We start from the raw sequence: 14,768 nt of genomic DNA, 5'->3' as shown, positions 1-14,768 counted from the left end.
GGACGGAGGACAGCATGGAACCCGAATTGAACATCATACCTGCTCTCGTCTACCTGCTCATCTACCACGAGTAAGAACTCCGCCGCAGACGTCAACGGTGAGTACTGCACCTACGACACACGGGAGGGGGGGAGGAGGAAAGGTTACGGGCACACACATATGCGACCCCCACCCCCCCAAAGATGTACACACCAATGCAGAGCAACAAGTCACAGTGACACCACCCAAACACCCGTAAAAAATGCAATCACATAACCAAATTGAGAATAAATATTTATGAACAAAATAGTCTCAGAAAAGTATTAACAACCATCAAAACTTTCTTCTGATAAACAAATTATTTACACAGCAGTGGATAACTGAAGCAAGTAGTCCTGCACATCTTACGAATCCATCATGTCTGTGGGCCAAAGTGTAGCGAAACAAGGGCAAAGCCCACACAGGAGACCTGAGTCCTGTGGAGAGAATACTGCAGGGGCATCTGGTGACAAAACTACAGGCACCTCAGGGGGAAGGGAAGGGGGGGGCACCACAGCCACATGAGTCCACGACGCCAGATCCACGAAGGGCCCACCATGCTCACCGTGCCATCCTGGGGAGTGCAAAGCCACAGTCTCTCAAGTCTCTCCAGTGGGTGGGTTGCCCACTGTGCCATCCTGGGGAGTGCAAAGCCACAGTCTCTCAAGTCTCTCCAGTGGGTGGGTTGCCCACTGTGCCATCCTGGGGAGTGCAAAGCCACAGTCTCTCAAGTCTCTACAGTGGGTGGGTTGCCCACTGTGCCATCCTGGGGAGTGCAAACCCACAGTCTCTCAAGTCTCTACAGTGGGCGGCTTGCCCACTGTGCCATCCTGGGGTGTGCAAAGCCACAGTCCATCAGGTGGATAAATGTCCCCACTGGACAAGGAGGATGCATGGTGGGCACAGTGAACCCTGAACAGTGCCTGACAGGAAGGGCCCAGCGGAGCGGTGCTTGAGACGGCGGGGCCCAGCGGAGCGGTGCTTGTGATGAAGGGCCCAGCGGAGCGGTGCTTGTGATGAAGGGCCCAGCGGAGCAGTGCTTGAGACGGCGGGGCCCAGCGGAGCGGTGCTTGAGACAGCGGGGCCCAGCGGAGCGGTGCTTGACAGGAAGGGCCCAGCGGAGCGGTGCTTGTGATGAAGGGCCCAGCGGAGCGGTGCTTGAGACGGCGGGCCCAGCGGAGCGGTGCTTGTGATGAAGGGCCCAGCGGAGCGGTGCTTGAGACGGCGGGGCCCAGCGGAGCGATGCTTGAGACGGCGGGGCCCAGCGGAGCGGTGCTTGAGACGGCGGGGCCCTGTTCAGCGGTGCTTGTCTTCACGGCGGGGCCCTCTTCAGCGGTGCTTGTCTTCACGGCGGGGCCCTCTTCAGCGGTGCTCTTCTGCACGGCGGGGCCCTGTTCAGCGGTGCTCTTCTGCACGGCGGGGCCCTGTTCAGCGGTGCTTGTCTTCACGGCGGGGCCCTCTTCAGCGGTGCTCTTCTGCACGGCGGGGCCCTGTTCAGCGGTGCTTGTCTTCACGGCGGGGCCCTGTTCAGCGGTGCTCTTCTGCACGGCGGGGCCCTGTTCAGCGGTGCTCTTCTGCACGGCGGGGCCCTGTTCAGCGGTGCTTGTCTTCACGGCGGGGCCCTCTTCAGCGGTGCTCTTCTGCACGGCGGGGCCCTGTTCAGCGGTGCTTGTCTTCACGGCGGGGCCCTCTTCAGCGGTGCTCTTCTGCACGGCGGGGCCCTGTTCAGCGGTGCTCTTCTGCACGGCGGGGCCCTGTTCAGCGGTGCTTGTCTTCACGGCGGGGCCCTGTTCAGCGGTGCTCTTCTGCACGGCGGGGCCCTGTTCAGCGGTGCTTGTCTTCACGGCGGGGCCCTCTTCAGCGGTGCTCTTCTGCACGGCGGGGCCCTGTTCAGCGGTGCTCTTCTGCACGGCGGGGCCCTGTTCAGCGGTGCTTGTCTTCACGGCGGGGCCCTCTTCAGCGGTGCTCTTCTGCATGGCGGGGCCCTGTTCAGCGGTGCTTGTCTTCACGGCGGGGCCCTCTTCAGCGGTGCTCTTCTGCACGGCGGGGCCCTGTTCAGCGGTGCTTGTCTTCACGGCGGGCCCTCTTCAGCGGTGCTCTTCTGCACGGCGGGGCCCTGTTCAGCGGTGCTTGTCTTCGCGGCGGGGCCCTCTTCAGCGGTGCTCTTCCAGTCAGTGTAGGGAGTCAGACCTGGCCTGGACAACCTGCTCACTCGCCCTCCGAACGTGCAGTGTCAGGCCCCTTCGGAGACGGTGTCCTGGGCCCTTTGGTGTCGTCCCTTGCAGCCGGGATGGGGCGTGTGGGGCCCTCCTGCTCCGCGCTCCTGCTGGCTGGCCTCTCCGCCCTGCTGCCCTTCCGCTCCTTAGATGGGGCTCTCGGGCCCTTGCCTCCCCTGGCTGTTGTGGCAGGTGAAGTGGCCTGAGTCACCTCCTTGGGGGCAGCCGTCTCAGTCCGCTCACGGCGGCCCTTCACTTTCCGGGTCCTCTTGCCTGGGGGGGGGCTGCCAGTCCCCTTGCTGCTCAGTGAAGTGTCACTGCCGCCAAAGGGTGGACTCCATATTCCATGCACCACTTGTACCTTGGAAGCTGGGCTGGTGGTGGCTGAGGTGCCTTTGGGACTTTTCCCAGATGGAGGGGGTGGGTCAGGGGAGGGAAAGAGGTCAACATTTGAGAGGTAATATTTCTTTGGACCAGGGTAAAGGGTAGGAGTAGTGGAGATAGAAGTGGAGGAAGAGGATGTAGTTGTAGGAGAGTCAGGTGTGCTGTCCTTGGGTGCAGGTGACTGAGACGTAGGCTGTCGTGAGGTGGTTGGCTGTTGTTTGGGTGTCTGCCTGCGTTTATGTGTCTTGGAAGAGGGGGTGACAGACACAGTGGGAGAGGACACAGGGGACGTGTACATGGCAGTGGGGGTGGTGACTGCACGTGTGAGGACTGTAGTGGAGGGTGTGCTGGTGATGGAAGAACTGGCTGATGTTGGTGTGCATGCAGGTGTGAGTGTAGACGTCACAGGGAGGGAGGAGGGAGACGAGGAGGAGGGGGACACAGAGGTGGTAGTGACTGTTGGTATGTCTGCAACTGGGTGTTGCTTGGGTGAATGCTTGTGTGTTCTGTGGTGCTTATGTTTGGATGAGCTGGCCTTGGGTGTTGAGGTGTGTGCAGGCTGGTCAGATGGTGTGGATGGGATAGGCTGAGGAACAGGAGACAGAGAAAGGCTGGAGGCAGTTAGAAGAGGGAGACTGGAGACAGGGACAATGGCTGCCGTCAGTGCTGATGCCAGAGAAGTGAAAGCTCGTTGATGGGCAGCCTGACCCGAATGAATGCCCTCCAGGTAGGCATTGCTCTGTTGCACCTCCCTTTGCACCCCCTGGATGGCATTCAAAAGGGTAGTCTGCCCAACAATGAGCGTCCTCATGAGGTCAATGAGCTCCACACTGAGGGCAGCAGGGGTAACAGAGGCAGGGGCTGAGGTGCCTGGGGCGAAGGAGACGCGCGCCTTCCTGGGCGAACGGGCACGGAGCGAAGACTGAGGGGCTGCTGAGAGGGCGGTGCTGGTGCGCTGGGTGGCGGCTGTACCTGTTGTTGCTGGGGGCACAGATGTTGCCACCCCTGCTAGGGAGCTCCCAAACGAGGACGTGTCTGTGTCGCTGGTGTCTCCACCGGCCCCCGTTGTGGTGCTCCCCTCGCCCTCCGGATCACTGGTGTCCTCGGTGTCTGTGTCAGTGCCCACCGGGGCCTGGTGACCTGCAGCTCCCTCGTGCTCCGACGCCAATTCTCCTCCGCCTGATGATGCTAATGCACAAGAAACAAAGAATAAGGGTGGGGGGAGAAAGAAAACAAAGTTGAGTGCATGCCTTGTCAATAGCTAGGCGGAGAGGACAGACACAGGTGCCTCATGCACTAAGCCGCGAACTTGGGGTACACTACTCTGTACTTCTGACTAGGCCAACAGGTCTAGGGACAACAGACGCGCTCATGGGTGATGTTGGACCATGGATAGCTGCACTTGGCACCCTACAGAGGTGGTGGGCGGGGGCACAGGGCCATGTCTAAGGGAGGGGACTACACTACAGAAAGCGCCCTGGCCTACTGTCACCCACAGCCCTCCTCCCCCACCCAGACGCCTCCACTGCGCGTATAGATAGGAGAATGTGCTGATACTCACCCACTTGTGTCTGCTGTGATGTCCTCAAGCGCCCATCCAAATCAGGGTAGGCCACCGCCAGGATCTGGGACATCAGGGAGGTCAGGGTACGACTGGCACCCCTCCTAGGTCGGGAGGCCATTCCCAGCAGTGACTCGGCGGTCTTTCGGGTTCCGCGGCGGATGTCCTCCCACCTCTTCCGACAGTGGGTGCCCCGTCTGGTGTAGACCCCCAGGGCCCGCACTTCCTTGGCGATGGCACGCCAAATATCGATTTTCTGACGGGCGCTCACCTGTTTGACATGTACAGGGTGGGAAAGAGAAAACGTCACATTTCTGCATGTTTGGAGTACATGCCCCCCCTCCCCACCCTTGCCATGTGGCCCATACTTTCATCAGTTGTGCGTTGCATTCCTCATTTTCTCCCACCCCACCAACTGACAGCCACCCCACTCCACACAGGCATTACCCATTCAATGTGCACTCAGTGTACTCACCTGTTGGTCTGGAGGACCGTAGAGTAGCGCATACTGGGGGAGAACCCCATCCACGAGTTTCTCCAACTCTTCAGACGTGAAGGCAGGGGCCCTTTCCCCAGTCGCAGCAGCCATTGTCACTTCCAGACCGAGTTCACAGCAGCACTTGCAGTATAGGTCCTCTCCTGTGGATGATCAGGTCTCGAGTGATTAAGCTGATAGAAAATGGCGGTCACGCCCGCGGCGGTGCGTACCGCGGCGGTGCGTACCGCGACCGCCGGCGCACATCGTCATTGGCTCCTGAATCCCATAGGGTTCAATGTTAACCAGTGCGACTTCGTACAGCGGTCTTCGACCGCCTACCGCCACGGTGTGCCACGCCAGCGCATTGACCTCACATCCCATTGTCCCAGTTTAGAGGTCAGGCAGCTGCCATTTCAAGGGCCCACATGGCTTAGATTCTACTGCGTCACACAGGCCTAGGCCTTGCATTTGCACACATACAAACATAGCAGTCAAAACATTTTCGTGTACTGTGCAAGCTGTGTTGTACGTACCTGTGAGTTGATTGACTCAGTGCTCCATGTTGTCCTTCCTAGGCACCGTCCGCAGGGACTTGCGAGGAGAAGGAGGAATCCTCCCGTGTACCGGCCGCTGGTTGACCTGTCGACAATGGAAGAACGCCATATAATACTCCGATACCGACTTGACCGAGCCACTATACATGAACTGTGTGCCCAGCTGGAGCCAGACCTGATGTCACCCATCCGCCAACCTACAGGAATTCCCCCTCTAGTGCAGGTTCTATCAGTCCTCCATTTCTTTGCAAGTGGCTCATTCCAGACAACAGTGGCCATGTCATCTGGAATGTCTCAGCCTATGTTTTCAAAGATTCTGTCCAGAGTGTTGTCTGCCCTGATGAAACTCATGAGGAGCTACATCATATTCCCAGAAGAGGGTGATTTGGCCACAGTGAAGGGTGATTTCTATGCCCTTGGACATATCCCCAACATCATTGGTGCCATTGATGGGACCCATGTGGCATTAGTACCCCCAAATGACGATGAACAGGTGTACAGAAATATGAAAAATTACCATTCTATGAATGTGCAGGTTGTCTGTTTGGCAGACCAGTACATCTCCCATGTAAATGCCAAGTTCCCTGGGACAGTGCATGACGCGTATGTTATGCGTAATAGCAGCGTCCCCTATGTGATGGAACAGCTGCAGAGACAGCGTGTGTGGCTAATCGATGACTCTGGTTACCCCAACCTGCCGTGGCTATTGACCCCAGTGAGGAATCCCAGGACCAGGGCAGAGGAACGGTACAATGAGGCCCATGGGCGTACTAGGAGGGTCATTGAAAGGACCTTTGGCCTCCTGAAGGCCAGGTTTAGGTGCCTGCATATGACAGGTGGATCCCTGATGTACTCACCAAAGAAGGTGTGCCACATCATCGTGGCCTGCTGTATGCTTCACAACCTGGCTTTGCGACGCCAGGTGCCTTTCCTGCAGGAGGATGGTCCAGATGGTGGTGTCGTAGAAGCCGTGGAGCCTGTGGAGAGTGAAGAGGAGGAAGACGACGGTGAGGAAACAGACAACAGGGAAGCTGTCATACAACAGTATTTTCAGTAGCACACAGGTAAGGTTCAGCCACGCCATTTCCCAGTTACTTAGAGCCTCATGCATCTCAACTTTATGTATTTCCCCCCAGCTCTTTTAAATAACATATTCTTTTTCCCTTCCCTTCTCAGTGCTTAATGACTCATAGCCCGACTTCTGCTTGGTTTGGCCATGTACTACAGCGTATTGACATTGGTATGTTGTCATCACTAACTGACATCACATATTGTGAACTGTTATGTGTTGTACGATTTTTTGAGAATACAGCATGACTCCAAACGGTTTTCTGTGCAATAATTGTTTTATTTTGTGTGCTTAGATAATGGTACATTATATGATGACGGTGATGGGTGGGGGTGGAGTGATGTCCATGGCAGAGTCCAGTTCTCAGTCTGACAGGTCTATTGTCCATATGCCTGTGGAAGGATGGAGCAGGGGCTGTTTGAGTTTGGACAGGGTGGCAATATGGGACAGTGGGATGACTTCTGGGGGTATCTCATGCTGGCGGTGGTCTTGGCATGCTACTCTGTTTTTTTTTTGGGTCTTAGGCTCCTCTTGCGGGGTGGTTGTTCTTCAGCAGGAGGTGGGGTTCTTGTGGCCTGTCGTTGTGTGTGGGCCTCCTGTCCACTAGCGCCGGCGGAGGTGGTAGGCTGTTCCTGGCTAGTGACAGTGGCCCTGTGTGGTGCCACATGGTCCCGCAACGTGTCTTCTATCCTGTTGAGGGCCTGGACCATGCTCCCCATGGCGGTAGCGATGGTGGTGAGTTGGTTGCTGAACCCATGTAGCGTTCTTCCTGCTGTGCCTGTATCTCGGTGAACCTGGCCAGTACCGTCGCCATCGTCTCTTGGGAGTGGTGGTATGCTCCCATGATGGTAGTGAGGGCCTCTTGGAGAGTGGGTTCCCTGGGCCTCTCCTCCCCCCCCGTCGCACGGCAGCCCTCCGAGTTGCCCTGTTTGCCTGGGCCTCTGTCCCCTGGACGGTGTGCCCACTACCACTGCCCCCAGGTCCCTGTTGTTGTTGGGGTGTTGGGTTAGCCTGGGTGCCCTGTAGTGGCAGACACACCGCTGCTTGACCTGTCCTAGAGACAGAGGCATGGGCCCTCTGGGTGGGAGCTGTGCTGTTGTTCCCAGGGGGGTTTGGGTCTGCTGTGGCCTGTGTCTGTGTTTGGGGAACCCACTGCCCAGAGGTCCCCGATGGTCCGGGCTGGTCATCAGGTTCCAGGTCGCCAGAGCTGCTGTCCTCACTGGGGGCCTGTTCCGGGGGTGGGATGGACATTTGAGGACCCTCCTGACCGGTGTGTTGGCGTTCGGGTCCTGCATGGGGTGAGAGAGTATGGTTATTGTTTCTGTGTGTGAAAAAGCGTGCGAATTATGGGTGCCCTTGTCCCCCAGTGCAGGCATTCCCTTGTGGGTGGTGTTGTGAGGGTGGTTTGTGGGGGGGATGGGTATGTGCAGTGGTCATGCTTAGGTAATGGGTGTCCAATGTTTGTGGTGGCATGCAAGGGTTGGTGAGGGGTTGGGTGGGTTGTGCTAGGGATACATTCTCAGGGATGATGTGTGATGGTGGGTTGGGGGTGAGGGTGGGGGTGTGGGTTGGCATGCTGGTGGGGTGGGGGGGATGAAGTATATGAGATAGGACTTACCAGAGTCCATTCCTCCGGGTACTCCAGCGAGGCCCTCAGGATGCAGGATGTTTAATACTTCTTGCTCCCATGCTGTGAATTCTGGTGGGGTGGGTGGGGGTCCTCCACCAGTCTTCTGCACCGCGATGTTGTGTCTCGACACCATCGAGCGCACCTTCCCCCGTAGGTCGTTCCATCGTTTGCGGATGTCGTACCTATTTCTGGGATGCTGTCCCACCGCGTTGACCCTGTCCACGATCCGCTGCCATAGCTCCGCCTTCCTTGCTATGGTGGTGTGCTGCACCTGTGAGCTGAAGAGCTGGGGTTCCACTCTTAGGATTTCCTCCACCATCACCCTGAGTTCTTGGTCCGTAAAGCGTGGGTGTCTTTGTGGTGCCATGGGGTGGTGTGGATGAGGTGTGGGGTGGTGTATGTGGTGATGAGTGTGTTGGTGTGTGGTGCTTTGTGCTACTATGTGTTGTGTGTGATGTTGTAGTGTGCCTCTGTGTGTCTGGCTCTCTATTCTCTGATGTGTCTCTCTCTCCTTCGTCTCTGATTTTTGGTAGTAGGGGTTTGTGGGTGATGTGGGTGTGTGTTTTATATTGTATTGGATGTGTGGGAGTGTTGTTTGTATGTGTATCAGGTGTGTGTATTTCAAATTGTCCAATGTGGTAGTGTTTTGTAAAGGTGTGGGTATTTTGACCGCGGCGGTGTGTACCGCCAATAGACTACCGCGTTTGAAAGACCGCCGCGTGGATTTGTGGATCGTAATGGCATGGGCGTATTTCTGTTGCCGTGGCGGTGGAGGTTTGGTCATCTCCAGTTTATCGCTGGCCGCTGATGTGGCGGACTGCAATGGAGGTCGGATTTTTGGAGGTTTGGCAGTTGTGGGTCAGAATGACCGTGGCGGCTGACCGCGGCCGCGGCGGTATTGTGGCGGTCTTCTGACCGGCGGTAAGCGGCTTTTACCGCCGAGGTCAGAATGACCCCCTTTGTCTTTTATTTCAGTTTCTGTGCCAACTTCTTTCTATATGGTCTGAGGACTTTGTGCAGAGAAGGGCGAACCCCTTGCACTAGTAGGCCTTGCTGAAGCTTACTTCGACACGTCGATCCTTGCAGTTTAGGCTTCTCAAGATGTGGTGTGATCCGGAGGGACGCTATGTCCTCGCCAAGCTTGTACTGGGATCCTCCACAGTTTATGTTGGCTCTATCTACGCTTCCGCAGGCTCCAAACACTCTTTTTTCCTCTCTCTTAATTGACTGCTGACAGAGATCGGAGCCTCTCAGTGTATTCTAGGGGGGGACTGGAATCTAGCACCAGACGCCATTCTAGATAGATCGGGTGGTCAATAATGCTGACCGGGCCCTCCTAGGAGACGTCCTGTCGGATCACTGTCTGCTGGACCACTGGGCCCTTTCCCACCCGTCTGACCGTGAATACACCTTTTTTTCCCCAGTTCATGGGACCCAATCCAGGCTAGATTACTTCCTCGTCATTCATCTGCTATTGCAGACGATTGGAGAGTCTACGATCCTACGGCCGCCTTGTCTGATCACTCCCCGGTTTTATTGGCCCTGGAGTTGGGGCTTACCTCCCCCGGTCGTAAGCCTTGGCATCTCCAAACTTCCCGATACCGTACCCCGAAGGGGAAGGAGCAGCTCAGATCCCATGTCGCCAACTATCTCTGAAACAACAAGGGTTCGGTCTCTTCACCTCAGTTACTGTGGGCTGTGGCAAAGGCGACGATCAGAGGACAGCTCATGAGGGATGCTGCCATTGCCAATACCCAGAGACGTGACCAACAGAGAGCTCTGAAAGACTGCATAGCCCAGACTACCCGTTACTACACCCTAATCCCCTCGCCGTCTATCCGCTGCCACCTGGAACAGGCCAAAATGGAGCTCAACACCCACTTTACATCACGTGCAGAATATGCATTCAGGCGACTGAGAGGTCGCCACTACCAGCATAGAGAGAAGGCAGGCCAACTGCTGGTCGCCCAACTCCGGCAGCGTGAGGTGCCGTTGGCCATACCGGCCTTACACAGTGTCAATGGCTTGCTTATCACACATCCTCAGGCAATCGAAGATGAGTTTGGTCATTTCTACCAGACCCTCTACACTCTGGAAACGGTGGAGGACCAGGACAGGTTGTCCGCCTTTCTTGAGAAGGCAAATTTACCCTTTCACTCGGAGGAGGGCAGGGCTCTTCTGGAGGGAGACATCAGTAAGGAGGAGATTCAACAGGCAATTGCCAACCTCCCATATCATAAAGCCCCTGGCGAGGATGGATACCCAACAGAATTTTATAAGGGGACAGGGGCGGACACAGTGGATGCCTTATATGAGGCCTTCCACGGGGCTGACCAGACAGGTTCTTTACATCCCCTATCCAACAAAGCCTCTATAATAGTATTACCCAAACCTGGCAAGGATCATCTCCTTTGTGGTAGTTACCGTCCCATATCCCTCCTCAAAGGAGAAGTCAAAATCCTGGCGGGGATTATAGCAGCTCATCTCAAGAGGGTCATACCATCCTTGGTTCATCATACACAGGTTGGCTTTGGACCCAGCCGTTCTTCGAGGAACCACCTACGTACACTACTCCACGCTCACTGGGCAGCACAGGGCTCACGAGAGGAGGCCCTCACTCTCTCCCTGGACGCCGAGAAGGCATTTGATTGAATCGAGTGGTGGTACCTCTTTGAAACACTAAAACGTTTTGGTCTCAGGACTAGTTTTATCAATAGGGTACATTTGTTGTATGACTCGCCGACAGCACAGGTCAACTGCGATGGCTTCCTTTCCAACACCTTTTCTGTCCGTATGGGGACCCGCCAGGGCTGTCCCTTGTCACTGTTACTATTTCTACTAGCTGCCGAACCCTTAGCGGCAATGATCTGCAGGTCCAGTCTCATTTCCAGAATATCTGTCCCTGGTGGCTGTTCCACCATTTATTTATATGCCGATGTGTATGAAAGTACTATCTTGCCTGCCATGTTACCCCCATTTTTACTTGTGTGACAGTTTGTTTTTCCCTGTGTCACTGGGATCCTGCTAGCCAGGACCCCAGTGCTCATAGTTTGTGGCCTATATGTGTTCCCTGTGTGGTGCCTAACTGTATCACTAAGGCTCTGCTAACCAGAACCTCAGTGTTTATGCTCTATCTGCTTTTAAAATTGTCACTTCAGGCTAGTGACCATTTTCACCAATTCTAATTGGCACACTGGAACACCCTTAGAATTCCCTAGTATATGGTACCTAGGTACCCAGGGAATTGGGGTTCCAGGAGAACCCTATGGGCTGCAGCATTTCTTTTGCCACCCATAGGGAGCTCAGACAATTCTTACAAAGGATTGCCACTGCAGCCTGAGTGAAATAACGTCCACGTCATGTCACTGCCATTTTACACTGCACTTAAGTAGCTTATAAGTCACCTATATGTCTAACCCTCACTTAGTGAAGGTTAGGTGCAAAGTTACTAAGTGTGAGAGCACCCTTGCACTAGACAAGGTGCCCCCACATTGTTCAGGGCAATTACCCCGGACTATGTGAGTGCGGGGACATCATTACACATGTGCACTACATATAGGTCAGTACCTATATGTAGCTTCAAAATGGTAACTCTGAACATGGCCATGTAACATGTCTAAGATCATGGAATTTTCCCCACAAGCCAAATCTGGTAATGGGGTGCCAATCCCATGCATCCCCGGGGCTCCAGCATGGACCCCAGGTGCTGCCAAACTAGCTCTCTGGGGTTTTCTCTGCAGCTACCGCTGCTGCCAACCCTCAAATAGGTTTTTGCCCTCCTGGGGTCTGGGCAACCCAGTCCCAGGAAGGCAGAACTAAGGATTTCCTCTGAGAGAGGGTGTTACACCCTCTCCCTTTGGAAATAGGTGGTAAGGGCTGGGGAGGAGTAACCAGCAACCTGCCGGATCTGTCTCCTTCCGTTTGTAGTCGCATTAAGTGGTATTTATAATCATATCGGCGGGGTCTGGTATCAGCCTCTGCGTACTCTGTGCGCGCTTCTTTTAATGCCGTGTAGGGTGTTTCATTTCACGCTACTGCAATTTCTATTGCTCTCAATTTCTTTTCCAATTTGCTGACCTCTGCGTATAAAGTGTGTCTCACTCCCCAAGTGGTTGAGATGCAGTGGCCGCGGACCACTGCCTTGTGTGCATCCCACTCTACCGCTCTTAGGTTTGTAGATTTGTCATTTATTTCCCAGTACTGTTTCAGTGCTGTGCTCAGTGCTTCTGTGAATGCCTGATCATAGAGAGCTTCCACCTATAGTCTCCACGTGGGGATCGCTGGGCACTTCCTACCCCAAAACAGATGGTGCCCTCCTTGCATAAGCCAGTCTACACCGGTTCAGGGATTCCCCCAGCCGCTGCTCTGGTGCGAAACTGGACAAAGGAAAGGGGAGTGACCACTCCCTTGTCCATCACCACCCCAGGGATGGGGCCCAGAGCTCCTCCAGTGTGTCCCAGACCTCTGCCATCTTGAATTCAGAGGTGTGAGGGCACAATGGAGACCTCTGAGTGGCCAGTGCCATCAGGTGGGAAGTTGGCTCTGTATCTACTATTTCAAAGTAAGAAATAGTGTGCACAGAGTCCAAGGGTTCCCCTTAGAGGTAAGATAGTGGCAAAAAGAGATAATTCTAATGCTCTATTTTGTGGTAGTGTGGTCAAGCAGTAGGCTTATCAGAGGGTAGTGTTAAGCATTTGTTGTACACACACAGGCAATAAATGAGGAACACACACTCAAAGACAATTCCAGCCCAATAGGTTTTTATATAGAAAAATATATTTTCTTAGTTTATTTTAAAGAACCACAGGTTAAATATTTACAAGTAATACTTTAAATGAAAGGTATTTCACTCAGGTAATCTAGAAACTTTGAATTATCACAATAGCATGTACAGTTTTGACAGAAATGGCAATAAGCTATTTTAAAAGTGGACACAGTCCAAAAATCAACAGTTTCTGGGGGAGGTAAGTAAATGTTAAGTTCACAGGTAAGTAAAACACTTACAGGGTTCAAAGTTGGGTCCAAGGTAGCCCACCGTTGGGGGTTCAAGGCAACCCCAAATTTACCACACCAGCAGCTCAGGGCCGGTCAGGTGCAGAGGTCAAAGTGGTGCCCAAAACACACAGGCTTCAATGGAAATAGGGGTGCCCCGGTTCCAGTCTGCCAGCAGGTAAGTACCCGCGACCTTCGGAGGGCAGACCAGGGGGGTTTTGTAGGGCAATGGGGGGGACATAAGCAGGCACAGAAAGTACACCCTCAGTGGGCACAGGGGCGGCCGGGTGCAGAGTGCAAACAGGCGTCGGGTTTTCAATAGAAATCAATGGGGAGACCCGGGTGTCTCTTCAACGATGCAGGCAGGCACGGGGGGCTCCTCGGGGTAGCCACCACCTGGGGTAGGCAGAGGGTCATCTGGGGGTCGCTCCTGCACTGGAGTTCGGTTCCTTCAGGTCCTGGGGGCTGCGGGTGCAGTGTGGTTTCCAGGTGTCGGGTTCCTTGAAGCAGGCAGTCGCGGTCAGGGGGTGCCTCTGGATTTCCTATGCAGGCGTCGCTGTGGGGACTCAGGGGGGTCAACTCTGGCTACTCACAGGCTCGCAGTCACCGGGAAGTCCTCCCTGTAGAGTTAGTTTTCCGCAGGTCGAGCCGGAGGCGTCGGGTGCAGAGTGGAAAGTCTCACGCTTCCCGCGGGAAACGCGTGGTCCTTAAAAGTTGCTTCTTTGTTGCAAAGAGTTGCAGTTTCTCGAACAGGGCCGCTGTTCTCGGGAGCTTCTTGGTCCTTTAGATGCAGGGTAGTCCTCTGAGGCTTCAGGGATCGCTGGACCCTGTTGGATGCGTCGCTGTTGCAGTTTTCTTCAAAGTAGGGAGACAGGCTGGTGGGGCTGGGGCCAAATCAGTTGTCGTCTCCATCTTTACTGCAGGGCTTCAGGTCAGCAGTCCTTCTTCTTCTTCAGGTTGCAGGAATCTATATTCCTTGGTTCTGGGAGCCCCTAAATACTCAATTTAGGGGTTTGTTTAGGTCTGGGAGGGCAGTAGCCAATGGCTACTGGCCCTGAGGGTGGCTACACCCTCTTTGTGCCTCCTCCCTGTGGGGATGGGGGCACATCCCTGATCCTATTGGGGGAATCCTCCATCTGCAAGATGGAGGATTTCTAAAAGTAAGAGTCACCTCAGCTCAGGACACCTTAGGGGCTGTCCTGACTGGGGGAGTGACTCCTCCTTGTTTTTCTCATTATCTTCTCCTGCCTTGCTGCCAAAAGTGGGGGCAGAGGCCGGAGGGGCAGGCATCTCCACTAGCTGGGATGCCCTGTGGCGCTGTAACAAAGCGGTTGAGCCTTTGAGGCTCACCGCCAGGTATTACAGTTTCTGCAGGGGGAGGTGAGAAGCACCTCCACCCAGTACAGGCTTTGTTCCTGGCCACAGAGTGACAAAGGCGCTCCCCCCATGTAGCCAGCAACATGTCTGGTGTGTGGCAGGCTGGCAAAAACTAGTCAGCCCACACTGGAGTTGGGTATGTTTTCAGGGAGCATCTCTAAGATGCCCTCTGGGTGTATTTTTACAATAAAGTGCACATTGGCATCAGTGTGCATTTATTGTGCTGAGAAGTTTGATACCAAACTTCACAGTTTTCAGTGTAGCCATTAAGGTGCTGTGGAGCTCGCGTATGACAGACTCCCAGACCATATATTCTTATGGCTACCCTGCACTTACAATGTCTAAGGTTTTGCTTAGATACTGTATGGGCATAGTGCTCATGCACCTATGCCCTCACCTGTAGTATAGTGCACCCTGCCTTAGGGCTGTAAGGCCTGCTAGAGGAGTGACTTATCTATGCCATAGGCAGTGTGAGGTTGGCATGGCACT

The sequence above is a fragment of the Pleurodeles waltl genome, chromosome 3_1, assembly GCF_031143425.1.
Source record: "Pleurodeles waltl isolate 20211129_DDA chromosome 3_1, aPleWal1.hap1.20221129, whole genome shotgun sequence".
Classification (NCBI taxonomy): domain Eukaryota; kingdom Metazoa; phylum Chordata; class Amphibia; order Caudata; family Salamandridae; genus Pleurodeles; species Pleurodeles waltl.
Note: the sequence above shows the minus strand (reverse complement) of the source record.